Below are 25,934 nucleotides of genomic sequence, written 5' to 3'. Positions count from 1 at the left end.
AATTTTCAACAAGTTAATGGAAATTATGATTTTTCTCCCCAGGAAAAAAACTATGGGAGTCGTCTACTGAGGCGGAGGAATTGCCCGGATAGCCAAAAGTGGCCAGAATTCAGGCAAAAAAAATTCAAAAAATCTTGTAGAGTCAATGTTTGAATTGTGTTTTTGATGGTGGAAATGGATTCAACACCATCAAAAATGTCTAGGACACCTAAAATTTTGAAGTTTAACAACTATAACTTGGATTTACAAAAATCCTTGCCGAATTTTCTCTAAATATGACCAGAATTTCCATAACTTTCTGGGCAATTCCTCTGGCTAGTTAGACTACGCCAAAACTATGACCCATCCCATTATTACATTATTCCCTCGGGTACCTCCCTCTATACCCCATACTATCCCCCTAGGTATACTACAGTGCCTCACTATGATTGATAATTTTGGCATTTCTTTCCTTTCCAATGGGCACCAAATTTATTTGTACCACCAACCACTTACACAAGAATATTTTCTTCTTGAAATTAATAATGATATGAATCCACAGGTTGTAGCTGATAAGGGAAATGTCCCCGCAATCACAACCAAGTAAACATTTTCGAAATATCTTTTATTTTGTACATAATGTAAATAGTTTTTATCTTTTTTATGGTATGTATGTTTTTGTTTTTCACTTTGGGAAAACATCACAAATATATTTATAAAACCACTGCTGTCATAATCTAATCACAGTTGTTGTTTCATTAGATAAAGTTGTTGTTTCCTTAATCACAATTGTTATTTCCTTAGTTACAATTGTTGTTTTCTTAGTCACAATTGTTGTTTCCTTAGTCATAGTTGTTGTTTCCTGAATCACAACACCGATTATCATACTTGCTTTTTCCTTAACCACATCTGATGTTTCCTTAGACACGATTACTGTTTCCCTAGCTTGTTAATATTTATATTTCTTCAATGTAAGGAATATTTTAATCCCTCTTTCGATATGATGGTTGGACAATTAGTTTTCCTAATGATTATCATATGAGAATGTTTAATAAGAAATCATTATCAGGATTCTGAACTTCCTAAATGTTTAACTCCAATGATCTTGTAAGAAATCTATAAAAGTACTCATGATGAATTCTTTCTATCACCACTTAAAGAGCTTTCTTTCACTCAAAATTTTAATGATTCTACGATATTTTTGATAAATAAGTTTTGGAGACAAAATTAGTGAGTTAAAAAGTAATTATTATCACTTTTCACACCATCCCTAACTCTTAAGGAGTTGATATGCCACCCAATTTACTAAGTAATTTTTTATGATGAACAAAAATCATAACAAAGAAAAGTGAAAATCAAATGGAGGATAAGAGGTCTCATCATGAGCTAGTCTACCATGATCATAGGACCTAGTGGAGTGACATTACCACTTTTGGTCACCAAGCTAGGGTAATGTCCTTCAGTCTTTGGTTCGAAGGACAAGAAGTCTCATCATGAGTTGACTTGTTCGCTTCATTATATCTGGTGAATGACATTGTTATTAACTGGTTACCACACTAAAATAATGGCCTTCTATAGATGATTCATACAAATAATTTTTTTATTAATCTTTCCTAGTAAATGGGACACTGACATCTCAATGGGTTAAAAAGATAACCCTATCGAGGCAATAGACACATGTTGGTAGTAGTTGACATGCCTGTGGTATTAAAGTTAAATTAAATATTAAAATTTAAGTTAGCTATTTTGTCTCCTCAAAATTAATAAAGGAAGATCATTAGATTTAGTATGGAATTTGATTAAAAATCTCGTAGAAAGTGGTGATGCTGGTTGTTCATGAGAAACTAATTATAATTAAGCATATTAGGAATACAAGCTTTTTAGAAATTCAATAATATATTTAATTTCTTTTATTTTTTTTCTATAAAGATACTCCTTAGGCGAATATTGTTTCCATCAATCTATCATTCCTAAAAATCCTTGCATGCCTTTTTTCACTTTAATACTTCAGGTATTATAATAATCAACCTCATCATTACAAATCACGATTAATAATTAGCTTAATAATTATCTTTCGTGCCACATATATCCCTCTTCCTCCATTTCTATTTCTGATGGTTATCCTACCATGCCTAATTAATCTCATCTTATCTCTTAATCGTGCCAAAGATGTCAACATATTAAAAGGCTGATTGACAACTGTGGTCGACCTTCAACTCTATTGGGGAGTGGGGGGGGAGGAGGTACTGATACATGATATGCTACTCGAATTTACAAAAATATCATTGGATGTTATGGTTGTTGAGTCCCTATATTCTGTGCAGTGTTACTATCATTGTATAATTTGAATTCTGTTATTTCCAGTTGCAAATTGCTTCTTATTGAAAAACCAACAATGGGTGACCATTCGGTACATTATGAACATGCTCAATTATAGACCACAGAGCAGGTGCACAACATTTTGGACTAAGAAAGATGGTTAGAATACTTCAAAGGAATACATGGCTTTGATAATGAAGTAGCACTAGAATTCACAAAGAACCTAGATAATGGCGTAGCAATGGTAAAAAACATATAGATACAGGTGAGTGAATACATAATAGTAGAAGTCACAGGTCTTTCGACAGAGAGATAAAAATGGTATGAAATACATGCTTCTCTCTCGAACACAACTCTCTTATTTTCAAACCCTGGAGAAGAGTTGGCCAGGAAAGGAAAGGGTTATAATACCAATTCACTACCAGAGCCATGGAAATAATTAGCAGGCATCATTCATCAGTATATTGCCTGTGACAGAAGGTACAATGTGGTGAGGGGAAATCATCTTCAATTAATGGCATCTATAAGGCGAAAGGTAACTCTAAACCTTCATTATTTTTTGAATTCGCTATTACATGAAACTGCTGCTAGGCTAAGAAGATCCAAATACCAAGTCTCGATCGTTAGTCATCACAGACTTATTAAGTTATTAGCTGTAAGAATTTTGAGTCAAGCACAATAGAGTTGGGAAGGGTTTCTAGGAAACCCTGACGTTGGCCAAAGAATTCCATTAGAAAATGAAGCATTCATTGCGACACTGTGGAAACGTTTCAACTAACAATGAGCAGCTAGAAAAATATAATGAGGACAATCAAAATGAAACTTTGATGATATAAGATACCCCACAGGAAATTGCACAAACTTTAATTCCTCAAAAACTTAGTAAAGTAGAGAAAATAATGGTGTCTTTTCTAGCCTCGCTACCCAAGAAAAGGAGAAGGCCATCCAGGTTAATCAAGTTACAACAAGGACTAATTTATTTAGATCCATTTGTTCAGTTATGAGAAGAAAATTTGACTCAAGAATTATCAAATGCAGAGGGGACACAACAAGAAACCCTTGGAGAAAATTTAGCTCAAGACTCACTAGCCCTTGAACAGACAGAACATGAAATGGAGGTAGCTCAATCATTATAATGGTTGGAGAACTTATTGGAAACTGTGAATTTAGGAGAAGCAATGAATATTCAAATAGAAGAATATGTAACTCATCTAGAAAACCCTTATGACCAAAATACTTCACCTAATTCGCCAGTTGCAACCTCTCCTGCCAATTGTTCAACTACTACCATTTTGGAATCATCTGGTGACCCTGAAGCTATTTTCTTCCAAGAGCATTCTGAAGACTATGCCACTACTATATTAGAGTCCTTATCTTTGAAAGATATGGCTCCACATTTCCCTTGAAGATCTTAGTGGTGAAGGTCAAGATGACAATACTGATTTTCCAGTTGAACCTCAGATTGATCCTCTTGTCAAAGACTATTTGAAATTTGTAAAAATACAATACTAATGGAAGTCGATAATTCATTTATTGATCCTTTGACAATTGAATATGTTAGAAAATTAGATATTATAGAGCAATGGAACACATAAAATATTGCGGAAACACAAACATAGAAAATGCATAAAACAAGAGAGACACAAATGTACATGGTTCACCCAATTTGGGCTATGTCCATGGAGAAACAACCAATCCTTCCTTTTATATTATCCAACAAAATGAAGAGAAACAACCTACATCAGATCCACTGTAATTTCCTCTTCGCTCTCACATAGTCTCCTCTATATTTCTTGCTTAGAATACACATATATGCAACCACAATACAATGCCCTCATATAAATCGAGGGGTTTCCTTTTAGGGAAAAAAACCTTAAATTAAACATAACTTCTACTGTCAGATCATTCACCTAATGAAAAACTCATATTGACTACAAAATTACAATATTTTACAAGTCAATTTTACATCTATTTTACAATTCCCCCCCACACCCCCTGTGTGGAGGGGTGTACAGTATTATTGGGGTATACATACGACTGAAACAAAGACCTATAAATGAGGAATATAATCAGGCGCCACACCCAACAATCTCCCACTTGGAGACTAATTATAGAAACTCCACCGCTGCTTCATTTACTAGAAAATGACTCCACTTTGGACCTATCTATTCTCATCTTCATCATCATTCTTGAAGACCAATTGAAACTGAGAAGAATCTTAGTTTCTTCCTGGTTACAACTTTTGTTAACATATCTATAGGATTTTGGCTAGTGGGCACCTTTTCCAGCTTCAACTGTCCATATTCCAACATTGATCGTATGAAATGGTACTTGAGCTGTATATGTTTAGTCTTGGAATGAAATGATGAATTATTTGCAAGATTAATAGCACTCTCGATGTCACTATATAACCTGCCCATCTCTTGATTCTTACCTAATTCATCCATAAACCTCTGTAACCAAATCATTTTTTTACTAGCCTCTATAGCAACAACATACTCTGCTTCCGTTGTTGAGAGTGCAACAACAATCTACATTTTTAAAACCCAAATGATAGTTGTTCCACCTACAGTAAACACATACCCTGTGGTTCTCCTCCTGTTATCTCTATCACCTACCATATCTACATTAACATATCCCTATAAAGCAATTTTTGAACCAGCAAAGCATAATTCTTGATTTGTGGCACCTCTCAAATACGTGAGAATCCACTTCACTGCCATCCAATGTTCTTTTCTTGGATTGTTCATGTACATGCTCGCAACTCCCACTGCATGTGCAATATCAGGCCTCGTGCAGACCATTGCATATCTTAAGCTTCCAACTGCTAATGCATATGGAACTTTAGACATATAATCCATCTCTTCCTGAGTCTTTAGACACATCTCCTTACTTAGTTTGGAATGGCTAGCTGAAGGTGTACTAACTGGTTTTTTATTCTGCATATTAAATATTTCCACCACCAATTCTATGTACTCACTCTAAGACAATGTTAATTTGCAATTTTTCCGTCTCTATTTATTCTCATACCAAGGATTTGTTTTGCAGCAACCAAATCATTCATTGCAAAAGAATTTGCCAATTTTTCTTTGAGCACATTTATTTCCTGCATGTTAGACCCTGCAACAAGCACGTCATATACATATAATAACAATACAATATAGTTACCATAATTTTTCCTTTTGATATAAACACAATGATCAGAGTGACATCTAGTATAACTTTGTTCATACATAAACCTGTCAAATTTTAGATACCACTGCCTTGGATCCTGTTTTAGGCCATACAAGGTATTCTTCAACCTACACACTTGTTTCTCCTTCCATTTTACCTCATACCCTTGTGGCTGCTACATATAGATCTCTTCCTCCAAATCCCCATGGAGAAAGGCCATCTTTACATCTAGATTATCAAGATGCAAATCTTCTGTTGCTACTAGACTTAAAATAGTTTTGATTGAAGTCATTTTAACAACAGGAGAAAATATTTCATCAAAGTCTATACCTTTCTTTTGTGCAAACCCCTTCACCACAAGTCTTGATTTATACCCTTTTCCATCTCCATCTTCTTCCTTCAACCTATAAACCCATTTATTCTGCAATGCTGTTTTACTTGCAGGCAACCTGACTAAGTCCAAAGTCTGGTTATGTACCAAGGAGTCCATCTCTTCTTTCATGGCTAGCTCCCACTTCTTCCTCGTTTGTACCTGCATTGCTTCCTCATAACATTTTGGTTCACCATAATCAGTCAACAAGACATAATATAATGAAGGAGAGTATTATTCAGGGGGTCTACTTATCCCAGTAGATCTTCTAACACCACTTTCAGGTGTTTGAGATGTCTGTTGCTATTGTGGTTGTTACTGTTGTTGTGGCTATTGATCATTATGATTTTCAAACACCTTTACTTTTTCTGTGATCTCATCAAGCATTGTGTATTATTAATTTTCTTTTTCTTGTTTATTTTCTTGCATTTCATCCTTATATAAGACCCTTTAATTGAATATGACATCTCTACTCCTAATTTTCATAATCATATAAGCGATAACAAAAATTAATAACACCATATCCAACAAAGGTACATTTCTTTGATTTTTCCTCAAGCTTTGTTCTATTTTCTTTATTGATGTGGAAAAAGGCTTCACAACCGAAAGTCTTTAAAAATGAGTAGTTTACCTTTTGACCTGTCCATACCTCCTCTAGAATACCACCATCCAAGGAACTTGAAGGCCCTATGTTTATTAGATAAACAATAGTATCTAAAATATCTGCCCAAAATTGTAAAGGAAATCCTGCATGTAATCTCATGCACCTTGCACGCTCCATGATTGTCCTGTTCATCCTTTCCGATACACCATTTTCTTGTGGTGTTCCTGGAACTGTCTTCTCTCTGCAAATTCCATTCTTTGAACAATGCTTATCAAACTCTTTGTTGCAATATTATCCTCCATTTTTTGATCTGAGACACTTCAACTTATTTCATGTCTCATTCTCAACCAAAGCTTTCCATTTCTTGAAAGTATCAAATACATCAGATTTATTTTGAATATAATAAATCCTGGTTTTTCTGGTTGTATCATCAATAAAAGTAACATAATAACGAGAGCCACCAAGAGATGATACCTGAGTAGGTCTCCATAAATATGAATGCACAAGCTTTAATTTTTCTCTCTTGTTTTCTTTCCCAACTCTAAGAAACCATACTCTCTTCTGTTTTCCATAAACACAATTCTCATAGAAATCCAAATCAACATGCTTCAAACTTGGTAATAAATTTCTTGAGTGGAGAATCTGCATCCCATTCTCACTCATGTGCCCAAGACTATGATGCCACAATGCTATATCTTCTCCTGTGGAGGTTAAAGAATTAACAAAATTAGAAACACCATTGCATAAATATAATGTACCAACCTTTTCTCCTTTTTCTATTAGCAGGGCTCCTTTAGTGACCTTTCAGGTTTTATCTGTAAAATAAGTTACACAACCTTCACCTCCCAACTGGTCTATTGAAATTATATTTTTCTTCAGATCTAGAACATGCCTTACCTCCTTCAATAGCCATTAGTTTCTATTCTATTTTTTTATGAAAACTTTACCCATTCCAATGATTTTACAGGGTTTATCATCACCCATATGAACCTGTCCAAAATCTCCTTGAACATAATCATGAAAATGTTTCCTATCAAGAGTGGCATGAAATGAGTCCCTTGAATCTACCACGTAGGCATCAATAATATTTTATAATGAAAGAATCAAAGAATCTTGCAACACATCCCCTGTCACATTCACTTCGTGATTGTTTTCTTGCTATGTGTCTCCTTCTTTTCCCTTTCGAGACTTACATTCTTTCTTCAGGTGTCCTTTATTCCTACATTTCCATCACACTATCCTTGATTTGGACTTAGATCTGCCTTTCCTTGAATTACTACAATATCTTGGGATATTTCCTCTTTCCATTTTTCTTCCCTTAGTATTTGCAGTCAAATCATTACCTGATGTCTCAATGAAGATTTTCTGTCTCATTTCCTTGCTAGGATAGCACCAACGACATTATCAAAATTTAAAGTAATAGATCTAGAGACAAAGTTACTAATGGACTGTTATAGACATTTTTGGGCACTGCAACCCCAATCAAACATGTCCATAAACCAAGGGCTCCTAAGTCCCTAAAAGTGTTTTTCCATCCCCTAAAAGAACAAGGTCAGCTGATTACATCATCTCCCAGAAGTTCTCCATGAAAAACTACTCAGAACTGGTCAAAACTAGACCATCTCACCTGCTCCATGGTCAAAGTGCGATGCATCCCACCTAATGCACATGGGAGGTGCGATGCATACTGAAAATCCCTTCTATGGGGTGCGATGGGTGAGAGTGGACAAATGGTAGAGATAGTTTGCGAGGTGGATGATCATGGAATCTTCCAGAAACTTCTCCTGTGACACTTGACTCTCTGAATTCACCTAGGGATGAGTAAGAGATCATCAATCTCAAAGTGGAATCAAGAACAATCAGAGAGAGGACACTAATCAAATCCCAGAAGCTGACTCACCCCCCTGCAATCATCTATATATGGATCCCTCATCCCAGAGATCCAGAGGCTGTAATTTTTTATCTTGTAAGGAAGTGTTCTTGGTTTCTTGTTGGAATATCATAGTGTTGGGTGATATAAGCTTTTCATGAGGTGAAAGAAGGGCTTTCATGCTGGAGGGTGACGCTAGGTCAGAACAATTGGTTGTAATCCTCTTTGCTTATTCTTGATATTAATAAAGCTATTCAAGTTTTCCTCCACATTCTTGTATGTTTGATGATATATGCATTTGTGTGGTCAATATACATCTGGTCCTATATTGTTTATGATTGTAGATCCATGTTCTTCGATAGTATTATGCTGCTTTGATTCCATAGGTGCTCTTTGAAGCTATGTAGACGAAGGAGAAGCGGCAAGGATCTGTCAGAAGGGAGAGGAACCGAGCAAGGAACCAAGCGCAAGACTGAGGTTGGTGTCCTTCATTCCCCTCTTATCTATTTCTCATAAAGGAAAACGAAAGTAGTTTTAGTTTGTTTGTTTCTAAGATAACTACCGGTCTTAGTGGGACTAGCAGCTCCGAGTGGACACTAGATTTCCCGATAAAAAAATGGCGAATCCACTGGGGAGCGAATATATTGTTTGTTTGTCTATATTCGTTTGTTTTATAAACTTACAGATGGAGCCTGAAGTCAAGCCAGCTAGCCTTCGAACTGCATTTGCTATCCAAGTGCAAAGTAGATCAATGCTGCTTTAGTCTATCTCCTGGTTTTGTTTATAAACTGAACAATCGATTTGCAAACTTTCTAATTGCCCTAGTGGTGGCTCTAGTAACCTCATTAGAGCAGCCCCTGTGATTTCTATTTACTGTACATCATTTGCTCAGCCTAAATCCCTGAACTGAGCTGCAAACTGTGACCAAGAGCCAAGTAAAGTCTCGTCCTGGTACCATCGCACCCTCTTCAAGGAAACTAGTATGCATCGCACCTCCTATGTGCAGTAGGTGGGATGCATCCCTGTTTCCATGTGTTACAGGTGCAATGATCAGAAAAGGCTAATTTTGCCTCCAGGTTTTGGTTTTTTCTTCACTCTTTTCAACTTTATTATGGAGTTTTGCTGTCTGTGATCAGTATATCACTGTGGAAACGCCCTTCCTTTCCATCATTCCACCTCCATTGTGCAAAGAACTATGAATGTTTTTATGTATTTTCCGCCATTTTCAGTTCTCTTTTGCAAAGTAATAGCATAGTCGTACTGTTGTCTTTTGATTTGAAAGTGTCACAAGTGTCGTTTTCAGTCAAAGAAAAGAATTCTATTGTTCTTGATGGTCGATTATACAGTTACTCTTGTATTAGATTTGAATTAGTAGTTTTTCAAGTGTCAAAAATAGTTTTCAATTCAAAATAGTAAAGTGTCATCATTATCTTCCTTTCGTTTTTGAAGAGAAATCTATTAGTACTGTCGCTTTGAAAAGATAATTCAGATTTGTACTTAGCATTCTTCTTGTCATTCACACATTAAGAAGGCTAAAAACAAATACATGCATGTGCCTTTGCATTTAGACTACTTGTTGGTTTGATTTAGGACAGTGCATCTAGTGTGTGCTCTTTGCTCTATGTTGAAAGAATACCGTCTCTCTTTGTTATAGACATTTTTGTGCCTCGCATCACGGAGCATGGAATGTCAATAATTACAGGGATCCTCAGTCCCTAAACATGTTGTTCTTACCCCTAAAAGAGCAAGGTCATCAAACAACAGCACTTCCAATCAGTTCTCCACCTGAAAACACTTCAAAACAGGCTAATTTTGGATCATGTCAGCTGCTCCACTGAGCATCTGCGCTGGAATGCAACTGCTCCTCCTCGTACCTGCGCTGGAAGTCAAATCTAATGAAGGCTACCTGCGCTGGGCGAGATTGGCCAAGTGGCACAGTCATTCTGCAAGGTGTCAACTGCCCAGGAAGCTTCCAAACTGACACTTGGTTCATGAGATTCGCCCTGTGATGAGTAAGAGGTACTTGATCACCATGTGTAAGCAAGGATCTCCAAGTGGACTCAAGAACTGGAGATTAACTGAAGAGGGAGAGGACACAAGGCAGCTTCATGTCAGTCTCAAGCTGACTCATCCTCTCTTCTTCTCTCCTATATATAGAGCTCTTCTATGAGGTCTAAGGAGGCTGGAATTTTGTGTAAAGCAAGGAGGTGCTGTTGGTTTACAGTTAGAGCTATTGGGTGATTGTTTTACTAGAGGTGAAGAGGAGAGTTCTTGCTGCTGGGGAGGTGCTACTGGATTGGAGCCATCATTGGTTGTAACCTTCTCAGAACCCTGTTACTTCTATCAATAAAGTTTTGCATGTTCTCCTATATACTTGTATTGCATTGATGTATTGTATTTACTTGTATATTTGATTCACTCTAATCCATGCATCAGTTATGAGTACATGTATCTTGTAGTTTCCTCTCTTGTTTTGTGCAGGATCTGTGTGTAGCTGGACCGGCAAAGAGAGCAAGGAGCTGGGAACAAGAGACAAAGAGAGAGGATAAGGATCGACTAAGCGAAAGACACCAGGTTGGTTAATCTTTTCTTCCTCCTCTCTGTACTTTCATAAAGGAAAATATCAAAGCTTTACTTTCAGTTGTTGCTAAAGACTGTCACCTTTAGAGTAGGGATAGGGTCATCCGAGTCGGATACTTTTCCCCACAACAAACTGGCGACTCTGTTGGGGAACCTAGTATCTTGTTGGTGTTTGTAGTATTTTTCTATTCATTTCTTGAAGAAAAGAGTACCAAATCAAAAAGCTTTTGACTATATCAAAAGCGAAGTAGAGGGACTGTTACTCTTGCTCCTTTGCTGAGCAAATTCAAGATTTGAAGAGCTAATCTACAAAATACTCTTTACTCTTTGTGATAGATCTTCATCCTCTTGATCATCCCTTAGCCTGTACTTGACCTATAGCTTTTTATTTCAGCAAAAACAGTGCATTTTTGAGCTTTTTATGACCCGGAAAACTTTGTAGACGTAACTCTCGTGTCCCAGAGCAGGCTGTCCACAGGCAGTCTGCATTACAGCGCAGGTACTCCCTTCGGGAACTGCGCTGAGAGTCAAACTGACAGACCAGAGCCTGCGCTGGTCCAGTTAGCCTTTGTCTTGCTCAGTTTTCCCATTGTGTCTTGGCCCTGTTTTCACTGATTTTTTGCTGATTGCTTGCTGGTCATTGTACTTGCTGTAAACCACTTCTCCTTGACATTATTCCGCCTCAGTTGTGTGATGAAACTGTGAATGTTCTTTTTGTATTTCTTGCTTCAGTTACAGTTTCCCATTGTGAAAAGCGAACCAGTATAGTTGTGACCTCTTAGATCCTGAACTGTAAAAGTGTCTTTGTGATCTTAAGAGCTAGTTTTATTACTGTTCATGGCTGTTTGAGTTTGTTTGTTTTTCACTTTATGGTTTGAATCTATACATTTCCAGTGTTTAAACAAGTCGATCATAAGGTGTCTTTTTGATTTTGGACAAGCTTGTTTATTTCTACTTGAAATTAGATTCAAAATTATACAACAGTTTCCTTTCTGTCTTACATCAACATTAAGGATAACGAAAAGAAATACATGCATTGTGCATTTTGCATTTGACTGTGTGCTTGACGATTTAGGAAATGTGCATTTTAGTGTGTGTTCTATGATCTGTGGAAAAAGTTGTGTCTTTCTTTTCCCTCAGTAGATTAAGGTTTTCAAAGTTGAAAGATTGAAAAGATTTGCTTCTCATCTTAGATTGCATATAGGAAGTTGTATATATACATCTCGTGGCGACCCTGAAAGGCAAACTGTTAAGCAAGATCAACATTAAAATAAACTCAATTTACATAACAACGCTTTGTAAAATAACGCAAACATCTAGAGGTCTAGGTAGAGACGTGTTCCGGCGTCGTTAAACATAGTGACTGTCGATCTCTACGAAGGTGGGTGATTCATCCTGAGAGTCGGTGGCACTAACACGGACTTGTGCTCCCGCGTACCGTCGCGTATATTGGGAGACCCCTATAGGCTTTTATCCTTTATCCTTAGGAAACCGTGTCGGCCGCCCTACTGATCACGATGCAGTGAACACAGCATTCACGAAGATTGACCACCCGTACCGTAAAACGTATTCTGTGGTTTCGCGAAAGGTTTGGCACACCCTCTGCCTAGATCTCCAGAGCAGTTTCTTTTGGCCTTTTTCAAACTCTATAACTGAAAAAGTCCAACCAAGCATTTGTCACTTCGGGCTCGTTAAAACATCGAAGGCGACTAGAGTCATATTTAGCTTTTTCTCGACTCTTAAAACATGAAAAAGCAAGTTTGTGTCTAAAAGCGTCGTTAATAAAATTTATTTTAAGCGGAACATAATCACCTGTTATTCCCACGTTGATCTTTCAGTTGAAAAGTATGGAGCCCACCAACCAAGGAAGTAACCTTGGCGGAAGTCCAAATCCCTTCTCCTCTTGGGGAGATGTTGGTGCGCCTCATATGGCTACATTGTCACTTCCAGGGTTGACAATCGGCCTCCCTGTATGGCTCTTTTCAACTAATGTAGTCCAGATCGCCACTAATCCTGAGCAGTCGAATCAACAGTCAGAACAATCTAGAACTACCCACCAGCCTTCCACTTCTTATGATACTTCCTCTGATCCTTCATCTTCCCAAGGTAGAGCTGGCAAAAGTTGGCCTCCCAAGGAGAAGAAGGAAAAGAAGAAGAGAGAAAAGAAGCAGAAGGAGCCTATGGCGAAGGCGACTGGGGGCAAGCAGAAGAAAGCTGACAAAAACCCACACACTGCACCGACCGGGCCTAAATCGCCATGTGTCATTTGCAAAGGGATCCACTTCCATCGTGATTGTCCTTGTATTCCCCGGATACTAAGGGACTGGTCCCCAAGGTTGCACAATCCGGTAGCATCAACCTCTGGTTGTCATGTTGATTGCAATCCGTCAACTAACGAGAGTGAAGGACGAAGAAGGGGACCAAGATCACCCTGTCTATTGTGTGAAGGCAATCATGCCATCCACAAATGTCCATTCTTAGATGAGGCAAAAAGAGTTTTGGAAGATCGTCCGGTATCACCGTTGCGACTTCCTCCTGGATACCAAAAACTCGTGCCTAATCCCTCGATAGTTGAAAATACAGCTGGCCCGCTCAAGTGGTCAGCTGAAGTGTCGGTCATTGAGAATGAACCTACTGAATCCAGGCCAGACGAAAGTCTAAAGGTCGAAATGGCAGTTGACCCGGTTCTTCCTTCAGAGGTTCTATCGTCCAATGACTCCGTCATTGAAGACCCGTCTTCAAACGACACCGTCGCCGAAGAGTCGTCTTCATGCGACACCCTCACTGAAGAGAATAAGGATGACACCATCCAGGTTCTTTTCATCAGCACCGACTCTGATGAGCGTCAGGGCAATGCGCCCATTCCTTTATCGCAGGAAGGAACGTCCTCAGGGTCATATCCGGCCGTATATTCGGTCCCACCACCAAGCAACCTGGTTGTATCCTTTGATTGGAATCAACTAGGCAGACCCCGGTTACCAGCCAGTACACCATTCAGAATCATTGTCCAGATCTATAGAATGATTATGGCTGGTACTATCATTGATGAAGGGGCATCTGTGAGTATCCTTTCCTCTGTTGCTTGGAAAGCACTGGGTTCCCCAGCGCTTTTACCTGAGTTGAGAAATCTCTCAGGTTTTGATAAAGGAACCAGTCGACCATTAGGAATCCTCCCCAATGTACCTGTTACATTGAAAGGGAAGACCGTTAATATAAACATGATGGTCGTCCAAGGACCCTTGGATTATAACCTACTCCTTGGACGCGACTATATTTATTGCATGGGAGCGATAGTCTCCTCACTCTTTAGAGTAATGTGTTTTCCACACGAAGGAAGGGTGGTCAAGCTCGTAGACCAACTTTCGTTTCCGGGATCTCGCATCGCAAATAGTCAAATACCATTCCTAAATGGTCTGTTCACTCAAGATTCGCCTCCACCCCCAGTCCTCCTTCCCGATGAGTGCGAGTGATTCGGAAAGAAAGACTAGGACCCAGGGGGCATGCACCCTGGTCTGCTTCGGGCAGAAGAAACCCCGGGTGTAAGGAAGAATTTCCGCAGAAGAATATGACTAGTCCGTACCCCGTCCGTGGAAGGAAGTGGGGTTGTTCTGGAATAATAATCTTTTGTTAAAGTTATGTGTTTGACAAAAGAGTCATTCACCTTTGTCTAAAAAAGTGGGCAATGCCCAAGTAGGAATTCCCTTATTGCGACAAGTAGTAAACATCTTTGAATTCAAGCCTCGCCCATTAAAACATATGTTTTGAAGGATAAGCAGGGGCAGCCTACAAAGAAGGGGACTATATTGTTGTGACAGAGGGTAACCATTTTGGACAACCCAATGATAGACACCGCCGAAGAAAGAGATTGATTTGCGGCAGCGAATAGAACCCTCTTCGGATAATAAGAAAGAGGCAAGCCTCCCTCAATAATACCAATGTTTTATCTTTGAGTAGTGTTCTTCTATTGTCACAAATAGCTGTTTGATAAAAGTGGGCCGACGGGAAGCCTGAGTACTGCGTAAGACCCCTTAAAATAACGAGAAGACTAGTATCGTTAACATTAGATTAGCAAGATGACAAATAACTGTGAACACCCAAAGAAAAGCAGAGGTAGGGGAGAGGAGGGGCAGCCTCGAGATTCTATCCTATACCTGGGGGCATGCAAACTTTTGGAATGCAAGCAAGGGACGACTATTTATTTTTTAAATTTTTAGGTCCTCCCTTTAAACCTGTAGGTCTAACCCTTTAAACTCGTAGGATTAGCCGTTTCCGACCTTGCATGAAGAAAGCCTGTGGGGCAAAAGTAAAATTTGCCAAAATTGGAGCATAGCTTTGTGAGATAAAGCTCCTTAAAAAATAGTTATCTCATAGGAGGCGTTCTTTTTATGACTGGTATATCGAGCAGTTTTAGCATATAGTTCATGCTCGTTAAAAAATAAATGCAAAATTCGAGCAGTTTTATGACTGAATTTATGCTCGTTAAAAAATAGAAAAGTGTGAGCAAAAGTTTCCCCCAGAGTTCAAGCTCATGGAAAAAATGAACCTATCCCGGTAAATAAACTTTTGAGATTGTAAATTCATCAGCCATAAGAACCTTGATCGTGTTTTCATCCATCACCTCCACTGTTCATTTGGCCGATCATTCACTTCCATTTGTGTGTTTACCTCTTTTGAGAAACAGCTGCGAAGAGTGATTTCACCTAGCCATCCTCGTGACACTGCCGTGATTGGAAAATTCCAACCTGTACCTGGAATCTGCTGCTATCCCTGTTTATCACTCGTTTCTCAAAAGTCGAGTCTTCTTTGAGCTCTTTTCACTGACTCGTAAAATATGAAAAGTTTGCCGAGTTTTGGCCTTCCAGCTCGTTAAATGACCGGAACGCTATCCCTCCTCTAAATTTTAATCTTTTTGGACCTGAGGGATTATTGCACAAAAGGATCGAGCGCTTGTCTTGTTCGGCTCGTTAAAAGTACCGAACACCCATCCCTTCTGTATTGTTTTATACTTTTTCGGACTTAAGGGATTAGATGACGAAAAAGGAATTATGGAGTTGACTTTCTGTACCTTTTCAGACTCTCTAAAAATGAAAAGGACCGAGTTTTCCTTGTCGTTAGACTCGTTAAAATGATTAAATAGCGACAAACTTGTCTTTAGACGAGAACGAGTTTCCCTATCGCTAGGCTCGTTAAATCATAGCGATAGGCTTGCCCGAAGGGCAAGTTATAGAACAAGCATATGTTATCCTCCTCAAGCTTGACAAAAATAAAGAGGTACTGGTCAGAAATGACTGGGGAAAAATTGGGAGAACATCAAAGTTTAATGGTAGCAAGTCACTCTTGAACATGACACTTTTCCTCCGTACCACATCGGGTTGGGTTGTTTCATTCACCGGTCTCATCGCCATGGTCCTCGCCAAACCATCCACATTTGGGGTAATGCTACCGATCCATCGCATCAGTGTCGTTATATGTTCAAGAGGGGTCATTCTGAAAGTGTCAACCGTGTCCCATCCACTGCCATACATTATCCTTCATCCATTCATGATCGCCACCCTGAATCATATATCACAGTTTGTTTTCACCTCCACTAAAATCATTAGCTCCGTTCCGTGTCATTGATGTGGGATTCATTAAGGCCCTCCTTTGACGGATCGCTTCTTGTCGACTTCAGCTCATTATCCAAGAAGTTGATCTAGGAACACCCCCATCAGTACTTTGAAGCTTGCATGCCTCAATGGCAAGTTTCTCACTTCCGGCGACAGGTATACATCAATGACCTTCGACCAGAAGATTTTGCGTGGCGTTCGACGCCAAGTCCTCTATTCACGCCACGTGAATTGTACTGCAGTACCTTGAGGGTCATCGTCATTATTGGTGATTCCTCTCGCGCTTGTTAACGGTTTTCATTATTGACCGGTAATCAAGCGATGTCTTTCCATGTTCGACTTCAGCGAAATTCTCACATGGATCGACTTGTACTTAGAGGGAAGATCAAACGAGTTTGAAGACCCCGGATCTAGTTTCATCCATCCGGGCTGCGATATATATTCAGGAAATATAAAAGCATTTGCCATGTACATCATTGCAGCAGATGATCATCCTATTCAAAGGATGATAATTTCAGCAGAAAATTATCAGTCTACCATCAGACGATCGTCTGTCATATGTACCAAAATGTATTTATAAAGCTGAGCATGGGAATGCCCGCCTCAGCTAGATCATGAAAATAGAATGAAAAATAATGTATTGTATTGTATTGTATTACAGGGCGCCTCCTCAGCACTGGAACGAACTTCGGACCCTCTAGATAAAGCATTTCACCCGATAAACGGCCTCATACTTTAGGGGGCAACTGTTATAGACATTTTTGTGCCTCGCATCACAGAGCATGGAATGTCAATAATTACAGGGATCCTCAGTCCCTAAACATGTTGTTCTTACCCCTAAAAGAGCAAGGTCATCAAACAACAGCACTTCCAATCAGTTCTCCACCTGAAAACACTTCAAAACAGGCTAATTTTGGATCATGTCAGCTGCTCCACTGAGCATCTGCACTGGAATGCAACTGCTCCTCCTCGTACCTGCGCTGGAAGTCAAATCTAATGAAGGCTACCTGCGCTGGGCGAGATTGGCCAAGTGGCACAGTCATTCTGCAAGGTGTCAACTGCCCAGGAAGCTTCCAAACTGACACTTGGTTCATGAGATTCGCCCTGTGATGAGTAAGAGGTACTTGATCACCATGTGTAAGCAAGGATCTCCAAGTGGACTCAAGAACTGGAGATTAACTGAAGAGGGAGAGGACACAAGGCAGCTTCATGTCAGTCTCAAGCTGACTCATCCTCTCTTCTTCTCTCCTATATATAGAGCTCTTCTATGAGGTCTAAGGAGGCTGGAATTTTGTGTAAAGCAAGGAGGTGCTGTTGGTTTACAGTTAGAGCTATTGGGTGATTGTTTTACTAGAGGTGAAGAGGAGAGTTCTTGCTGCTGGGGAGGTGCTGCTGGATTGGAGCCATCATTGGTTGTAACCTTCTCAGAACCCTGTTACTTCTATCAATAAAGTTTTGCATGTTCTCCTATATACTTGTATTGCATTGATGTATTGTATTTACTTGTATATTTGATTCACTCTAATCCATGCATCAGTTATGAGTACATGTATCTTGTAGTTTCCTCTCTTGTTTTGTGCAGGATCTGTGTGTAGCTGGACCGGCAAAGAGAGCAAGGAGCTGGGAACAAGAGACAAAGAGAGAGGATAAGGATCGACTAAGCGAAAGACACCAGGTTGGTTAATCTTTTCTTCCTCCTCTCTGTACTTTCATAAAGGAAAATATCAAAGCTTTACTTTCAGTTGTTGCTAAAGACTGTCACCTTTAGAGTAGGGATAGGGTCATCCGAGTCGGATACTTTTCCCCACAACACTCTTTCTTTAGTAGCTAGGATTTTCATTGCAAAAATAAGATTAAATGATTGTTTATCATCTTAGATTGCATTTTAGGAATTGTACATCTACATCACGCGGTGAACCTGAAAGGAAAATTTCTTAAGAAATATCAACTGTAAAATAAATTTAATGAACCTAAAAACGCTTTGGAACCTAACGCAAAACATTTAGAAGTCTAGGCTAGAGACATATTCCAGCGTCATAAAGCCTGATAACTGTCGCTTTCACTGTTGGTTGGGTGATTCCTCCTCTTTGATATGACTGGTACCCCTGCCTTTACAGAAGAAGTTCTGCAGCCACAAGAGGACAGTAGAACTGATCCTAGTGTGAGGGTAAACACTTCTGTATTTGAACCGGCTCCATCCATAGCTGATTCGGAAGGTGTTGTTCCACAAACATCAGTCGCTGCAGAATCTATACCTTCTTCGGCACCAAAAATATTTTACGGACCTGACGGTCTGCCTCTTCCACCCGGTTTGATTGCTATAGAAGATATTTTGGAGGATCCACCATCTAGTACTCCATCGCAATTTGGAGTCGGGATCACTCTATATCCTTCTTTGTCGGAAATTAGTCCACTGTTATCGGAAGTTCCTATAGAATCTCTAGGAAACCTTTTGGATAGACTAGATATGTCTGAACAACTGTCGACATCTAGGACTGTGTCATTTGACATAGCAGCGGCAGAACTTCCGGCTACTACTCCAACAATGTTTGCCGGCGTATCGTCTCTTGCAACTATCTCTCAATCACTGGATGGGATCCATCTAGGGGCTGTTTCGAAGGTATGGTCTGTTCCCGTTTGTTCATCCAGAATAATATCTGGAATCTCTTATGTTGAGTCTCAACAAATTGATCCTTCACAATGTCAATTTGGGCAGTCCGGTCCTCAAAGGCAAATAATTCCCTTAAGCACCGGATTACCGCCATATGGGGGGCAATATGCCCTTTCATTATCTCCTCCAGGAGGTCAAACATACGAGAGTTCCCAACAGAATTCAGGTTATGCTGGAATTACATCCAGTGGTTGGATGCCAATACTGCCTCAACAACCAGGAGTTGTATACTCAATGCAACAAAGTTTGCCTATGTCAAATATCCCCACTACACCGGCTATTGTGACGGTGTCGCAAGTACAAGAGTTACCTGTTGTATGCCAATCTTAGGTCTCTCATGTCGCAATCTGACAACCCCTTGTCCCTGCGACACCACCACAATCATCGGTTAATGGCTCCTTAACTGGAGTGACCCAAGCTCAAACGGGTACCATTACCCCTCATCTTGGTCAAACAACCAATATTGGGCAACAACACATGGTCTCACAACCATGGCTGGTGCAATATCAACAACCATAATTCCAACAAGTTTACCAAGGATCTGAGCACCAAGTCTTTGCAAGTAATGGGCAGCCGTATATCCAAAATGGACAACATCAACCATTTCATAGTGGTTATGCCCATCAACCTTATCAAAGTTATCAGTATCAAATGCACTATGCTGGTATGCAAAGACCCACTTCTCAAGCAATCCCATCTTATCCTAGGTATGCTTCACCGAACATGAATCAATAGTTGCCCTTCGTGGCAACTTTAGAGTTACTAGATCTAAATCAGCTAACAAACGATCCAATCGCTTACACCCCTTGGTGGCCAGCGATTCCTCATAAACTTCCATCAGATATTCCTAAATTTAATGGAAATCCGGGTGAAGATCCGTCGAATCATGTGATGACCTTTCACCTGTGGTGTTCATCTAACACCCTAAATGATGATTCGATCAGGCTTCACCTTTTTCAGTGAACGTTAACTGGTCCGACAGTAAAATGGTATGTCAAATTGCCTAGAGCTTCGTTTGATAACTTCAATGCCCTAGCCACAACCTTTTTAACCCATTTTCAGTTACCTATAAGGTACAAAACGGGAACAAATATTCTTACCAATTTCAAGAAAACGACGAACACTCACATATCCGATCATATTCATGAGTGGCGATGTCGTCATAGAATGGTAAAAACATATGTCCCTGATTAGCTATTGGCTGAATGGTTTATTAAGTCATTGTTACCATCTATTACGGAAGATGTGGCAAAGGGAGTAGTCGTCACTGAAGAGCAAGTAATTGCTCGTGCCTAATATCTAGACTTGATCTATACTCAGTCTGGCACACTATACGATAAAATCCCTGATGCTCCTGGACCGGAATTTTCCATTCCCCCATCTCCTAAATCAAACAAAGACTCTCATGTCAGGGACGGCGTGATAGGAACAACTAGCACGAAAACCGCAAAGGCTAAGTCAAAGAAAGCCTGTATAGTTTCAGGTCAAAATGAAAATGAAGAACTTCTCGCCTCGGAAGTAAATGCCGTATCGATTGACAAAGGCAAAGAAACCAAGAAACCAGGAGGCAAGAAGAAAAAGAAAGGGAAGAAGAAAAAATAGGAAGAGTCATCCCCTGAAAAATCTTCTGCAAACCCTTCTGGAGAAAGGAAACCAAATCATCCATGCCTAATATGTGATGAGGATCATTGGACAAGAGAATGTCCGTATAAAGCTGAGCTTAGAAAATTCTTCAAGAATTCAAAAACCTCGGCAGTATTGACTGATCCATTTCCAAATCCAGGAACAAATCTGGTTGCTAGTGACAATGCTTCCCCATCCCAAGTGCTAATGTTGTCAATTTCAAAGCAAAAAAATGATGCTTTGATATCGACAAGGAATAAAGATTACGGGAATCCACAGCTGTCGGACAACAAGGCCAATGATCAACCTAGTAGTTCGACAAAAACTTCGACCGAAGTTGTGCCACCCATCATTCCTGAACTAACGATAAAGCCACCAAAGGGAGTAGTACACAAATCTACATTTAATCCTCGTGCCAGAGCAGCATAGCATTATAATATAGTGGAAGATTTGGCCCAATCGCCATCCACTATGTCGACACTTGAGGTACTGCAAAATTGCCCCTCCCAAAAGCAGGCTTTATTATCAGCAATAGGTGGGATTGACCCAACGGATTCCAATCTTGTGTCCTTTAATCACAAAGGATATGACCCTCAGTTACCAGCTCAACTAGTTTTCCTCATACAAGTGAAAGCCCTCAACAAAACTGTTCATCGAACAATTATTGATGAGGGGGCATCTACATGTATTGTGTCGATGAGTTGCTGGAAAACTTTAGGATCTCCAACCTTGTCGCGATCTTCGACAACATTAAAAGCATTTGATGGACGAACATACACTCCATATGGGATTTTAAGTAACTTGCAAGTCGAATTGGGGGAAAAAACAATAGAAATAGATGTTGAAGTAATCGGCGGAAACCTCCATTACAACATCCTACTGGGAAGGCCCTGGATATATGCTATGGCAGCAGTTGTGTCGACCTATTTTAGGAAGATTGCATTTCCGTTTCAAGGAGGAATTACAATTGTCGACCAACAAACATTTCTCCCCAACAGTTCACAAGTTACAGGAAGCATTCTGATGATCCACGGAAGCTCTCAGGCACTTCAAAATATTGGAGTAGACCTACAAAAATACCCTACATTGATGGGTACTTTTGCCCTACCGCCTCCAAATAATCTGGCAGAAGAAGCCACGATGGAGACCTGCAATATGATATCTTCTATATCTAACAAATTCAGAAGATTCCTAAACATTTTGTCAGCATGGATCATCGCCATTTTAGAAATATTGTAGCAATCAATTTTCTTGGCCTAGGGGGCAAACCCAAATCAACGCTCATCGAGTGTTTGGATAGATAGGTCTACGGAATATGGCACCTCTTCAGATCCTTGGTCGCATGTACATTCTACAGATGAAGGAATCATTCAATCAAAGATGATAGGAGAGGAACCATGGGAAGATTACCACCATTGTCCCCATCTTCCGAATTACCACGAAGATTATTCCAGCAACCTTAATCATGCTTCAGTTTTTGATTTTTTATAAAATACTATAAATATGGTGGATTCCGAGGACGGTTCCTATCTTGTGTCAACCTCATTAAAAAATGAAACAACCCCCTTTCTAAGTCGAGTCTTTCAAAAATCTCGAAGGTAAACCTTCATTCCAACCACCGTGTTGAATGCAATGAATCTTGGGGGGCATGCACCTCGATTTGCGTTATTATGTTGGGGGCATGCAAACTTATCGCGAGCAGTGTTACCGCAGGGTTCAAGCTCGTTAAAAAATAAACCCGGCACGAGCAGTTTTTATGCAGAGTTCAAGCTCGTTAAAAATTAAACATAAGCAATGAGCAAACATTCCCTCAAAGTTTAAGCTCATTAAAAAATGAACCAATTTCTAGTAAATAACCATTGTGAATGCATTATCATCAGCTTTTGAGCCCTGGTCGTGTCCTCATCATCACCTCCACTTTGTTTTAGGCAATCATTCACCTCCATTTGATTGTTTACCCCTTTTGAGGAACAACTGCGAAGAGTGATCCTGTTAGCCATCCTTGCGACACTGCCGTGATTGGAAGATTCCAAACCTTACCTGGAATCAGCTACTACCCGAAATTATCACTCGTTCCTCAAAAAAGAGTCTCCTTTAAGCTTTCACCTGACTCATAAAATATGAAAAGATTGCCAAGAAATTGGCCTCTCCAGCTCATTAAAGTGACCAGAAGTGCTAACCCTCCTCTATATTTTAATCTTTTTGGACTCGAGGGATTATTACACAAAAAGATCGAGCGCTTGTCTTGTTCGGCTCGTTAAAATTACAAAAAATTCTGTAGAAATTTTGAATAATATGACACTTATTCATAGAGATTATCCCGATTATACACTATTGTGGAATACATGCATAATACATAACCTCCTCTACATTGATCATCAATTTAGCAGCATTAAAAACAATGAAACATCGATCGCATGCACACATTAACACAGTATGTAACCCGGGGAAAGCTTACAGCTGAAAACCCCACACTATCTGTATATTAATGATTGAGAACATGTAACAATACATAGTATAATACTCCTCATAAGTATCCAACACTATCTCCACCTGTTACACACAAAACTAGCTTAGATATGATCAATCACTGCTCAAATCTCCTCCACTGCTTTGCCTGCCTCCACTGCACAACCCTGCAAGAGAATGAATGATGAAGGGTTGATCCAAACTCCTATTTACCTTGTGAAAATCACTCACACTGGAAATCACGTGAGCACATGCTATTCTACTGGGCATATGCTGGGCAATTATCATGGGCATACTCAATACATTGCTTGTGCAAGATCTCATGCACAACTATAGTCACAACTGATAGCAATCTCAACCTCTAACACCTGTCACTATTAAACTATACATGCACTGACATGCAAATGAGTTAACTGATGTATTCGTCAGTTCCATTATGAGTTAATAATTAATTCACATAACTCATCACTAGTCTATTTGCAGTTAGACTAATTACAACTAGTTTAACAAAGTCAAACTGAACACAACTCCATCAACTCCACATCCAACTCCACCAAACTCAACCACATGAGTACTAACTGATGTCCTGCATGCAATAGCTCAACTGAATCATAAGAAAAGCGTATTTCCTTTTGACAGCTGCATGTTCCACATCTGTAGCTCAAACTGAAGTGCTCCAAGAGAATAAGATAAAGTTTATAGTCTAAGTATTATTATGAGACAATAATATTTAACTTTTCTATTTTTGACTAGCAGTCTAAAAATAGACTCTGATTACTCCTACTGTGATCCAAAAATAGAAGTCCATCTATTTTTCCCAACATGACCAATCATCCATAAACAACAAACTACAACTCATAGACCATGATTTGTATGTCTAAAAATAGACTTTGCGCCGAAACTTGCCTGCGGGACCACTTAGTGAAGGTGACTCCTTTCCACTAAGCTCCATCATCTTGTTGCATTCTCAACAAGCATTTCTTGTTGCACACTTTTCAACAAATTCATCCCTTTCATATTATTTTATACTTTTTCGGACTTAAGGGATTACATGACGAAAAGGGATTATTGGAGTTTCCTTTACGTCCCTTTCAGACTCTCTAAAATTGAAAAGGATCGAGTTATCTTTGTCGTTAAATTCGTTAAAAACCGAATACTGACAAACTTGTCCATACAGACAAGAACGAGTTTCACTGTCGCTAGGCTCGTTAACATATAGCGACGGGTTTTCCCGAAGGGCAAATTATAGAACAAGCTTATGTTATCATCCTCAAGCTTGACAAAAATAAAGAGGTACTGGTCAGCAATGACTGGGGAAAAATTGGGAAGAAAACTTGAAGAAACTTTATTGGTAGCAAGTCGCTCTTGAACATGACACTTTCACTCCACATCCGAGTCAGGTTGGGTTGTTCCGTTCACTGGTCATATCACCATTGGTTCATCACACCATCCACATTTGGGGTTAACGCTACCAATCCATCATGTTAGTGTCGTCGGTATGTTCAAGAGAAGTTGCTCAGAGAATTCACCTGTGTCTCATCCGCTGCAAAACATTCACGCTCCATTCTTTCATGACCGCCACCTTGAACCCTGTATCATCAGATCGTTTTCACCTCCAAAATCATTTACTCCGTTCTGTGTCATAGATGTGGGCTTCATTAAGGCCCTCCTACGGTAAGTCACTTCTTGTCGACATCAGCTCATTATCCAAGAAGTCGACTTAGGAACAACCCCTTCAGTACATTGAAGCTTACATGCCTCAATGGCAAGTTTCTCACTTCCGGCGACAGGTTTACATCAATGGCCTTCGACCGAAAGATTTTGCGTGGTTTTCGACACCAGGTCCCTTATTCACACCCTGCGAATTGTACTGTAGTACCTTGAGGGTCATCATCATTATCGATGATTCCTCTCGCGCCTGTTAACAACTTACATCATTGGTTGGTAATCAGGCGATGTCTTTCCATGTTCGACTCCAGAACATCTTTCACATGGATCGACTTGTACTCCGAGTGAAGATTGAATGAGTTTGAAGACCCCAGATCTAGTTTCATCCATCCGGGCTGCGATATATTCAGGAAAATAAAGACATCAAATGTACATTGTTGCTGCACAGATGATCATCCAAATCAAAGGATGATGATTCTATCAGAATCATCAGTCTCCCGCACAGACGGTTGTCTATCTTATGTACATGGAAATGAATTTATAAAGCTGAGCATGGGAATGCCCGCCTCAGCTAGATCATGAAAAATATTATGAAGATAATGTATTGTATTGTATCTTATTACAGGTCGCCTTCTGCTCGAAAAAAACTTCAGATCCTCATGATAAAGCATTTCACCCGACATCAAAAGATTAACGACCTCATGCTTTAGGGGGCAACTATTATATACATTTTTGGGCACTGCAACCCCAATCAAACATGTCCATAAACCAAGGGCTCCTAAGTCCCTAAAAGTGTTGTTCCATCCCCTAAAAGAACAAGGTCAACTGATTACATCATCTCCCAGAAGTTCTCCATGAAAAACTACTCAGAACTGGTTAAAACTGGACCATCTCACCTGCTCCATGGTCAAAGTGCGATGCATCCCACCTAATGCACATGGGAGGTGCAATGCATACTGAAAATCCCTTCTATGGGGTGCAATGGGCGAGAGTGGACAAAT

The sequence above is a fragment of the Pinus tabuliformis genome, chromosome J (genome assembly GCF_031772625.1).
Source record: "Pinus tabuliformis cultivar Carrire ecotype Pingquan chromosome J, CPIR1, whole genome shotgun sequence".
NCBI lineage: Eukaryota > Viridiplantae > Streptophyta > Pinopsida > Pinales > Pinaceae > Pinus > Pinus tabuliformis.
This window is presented reverse-complemented; position numbering follows the sequence as displayed.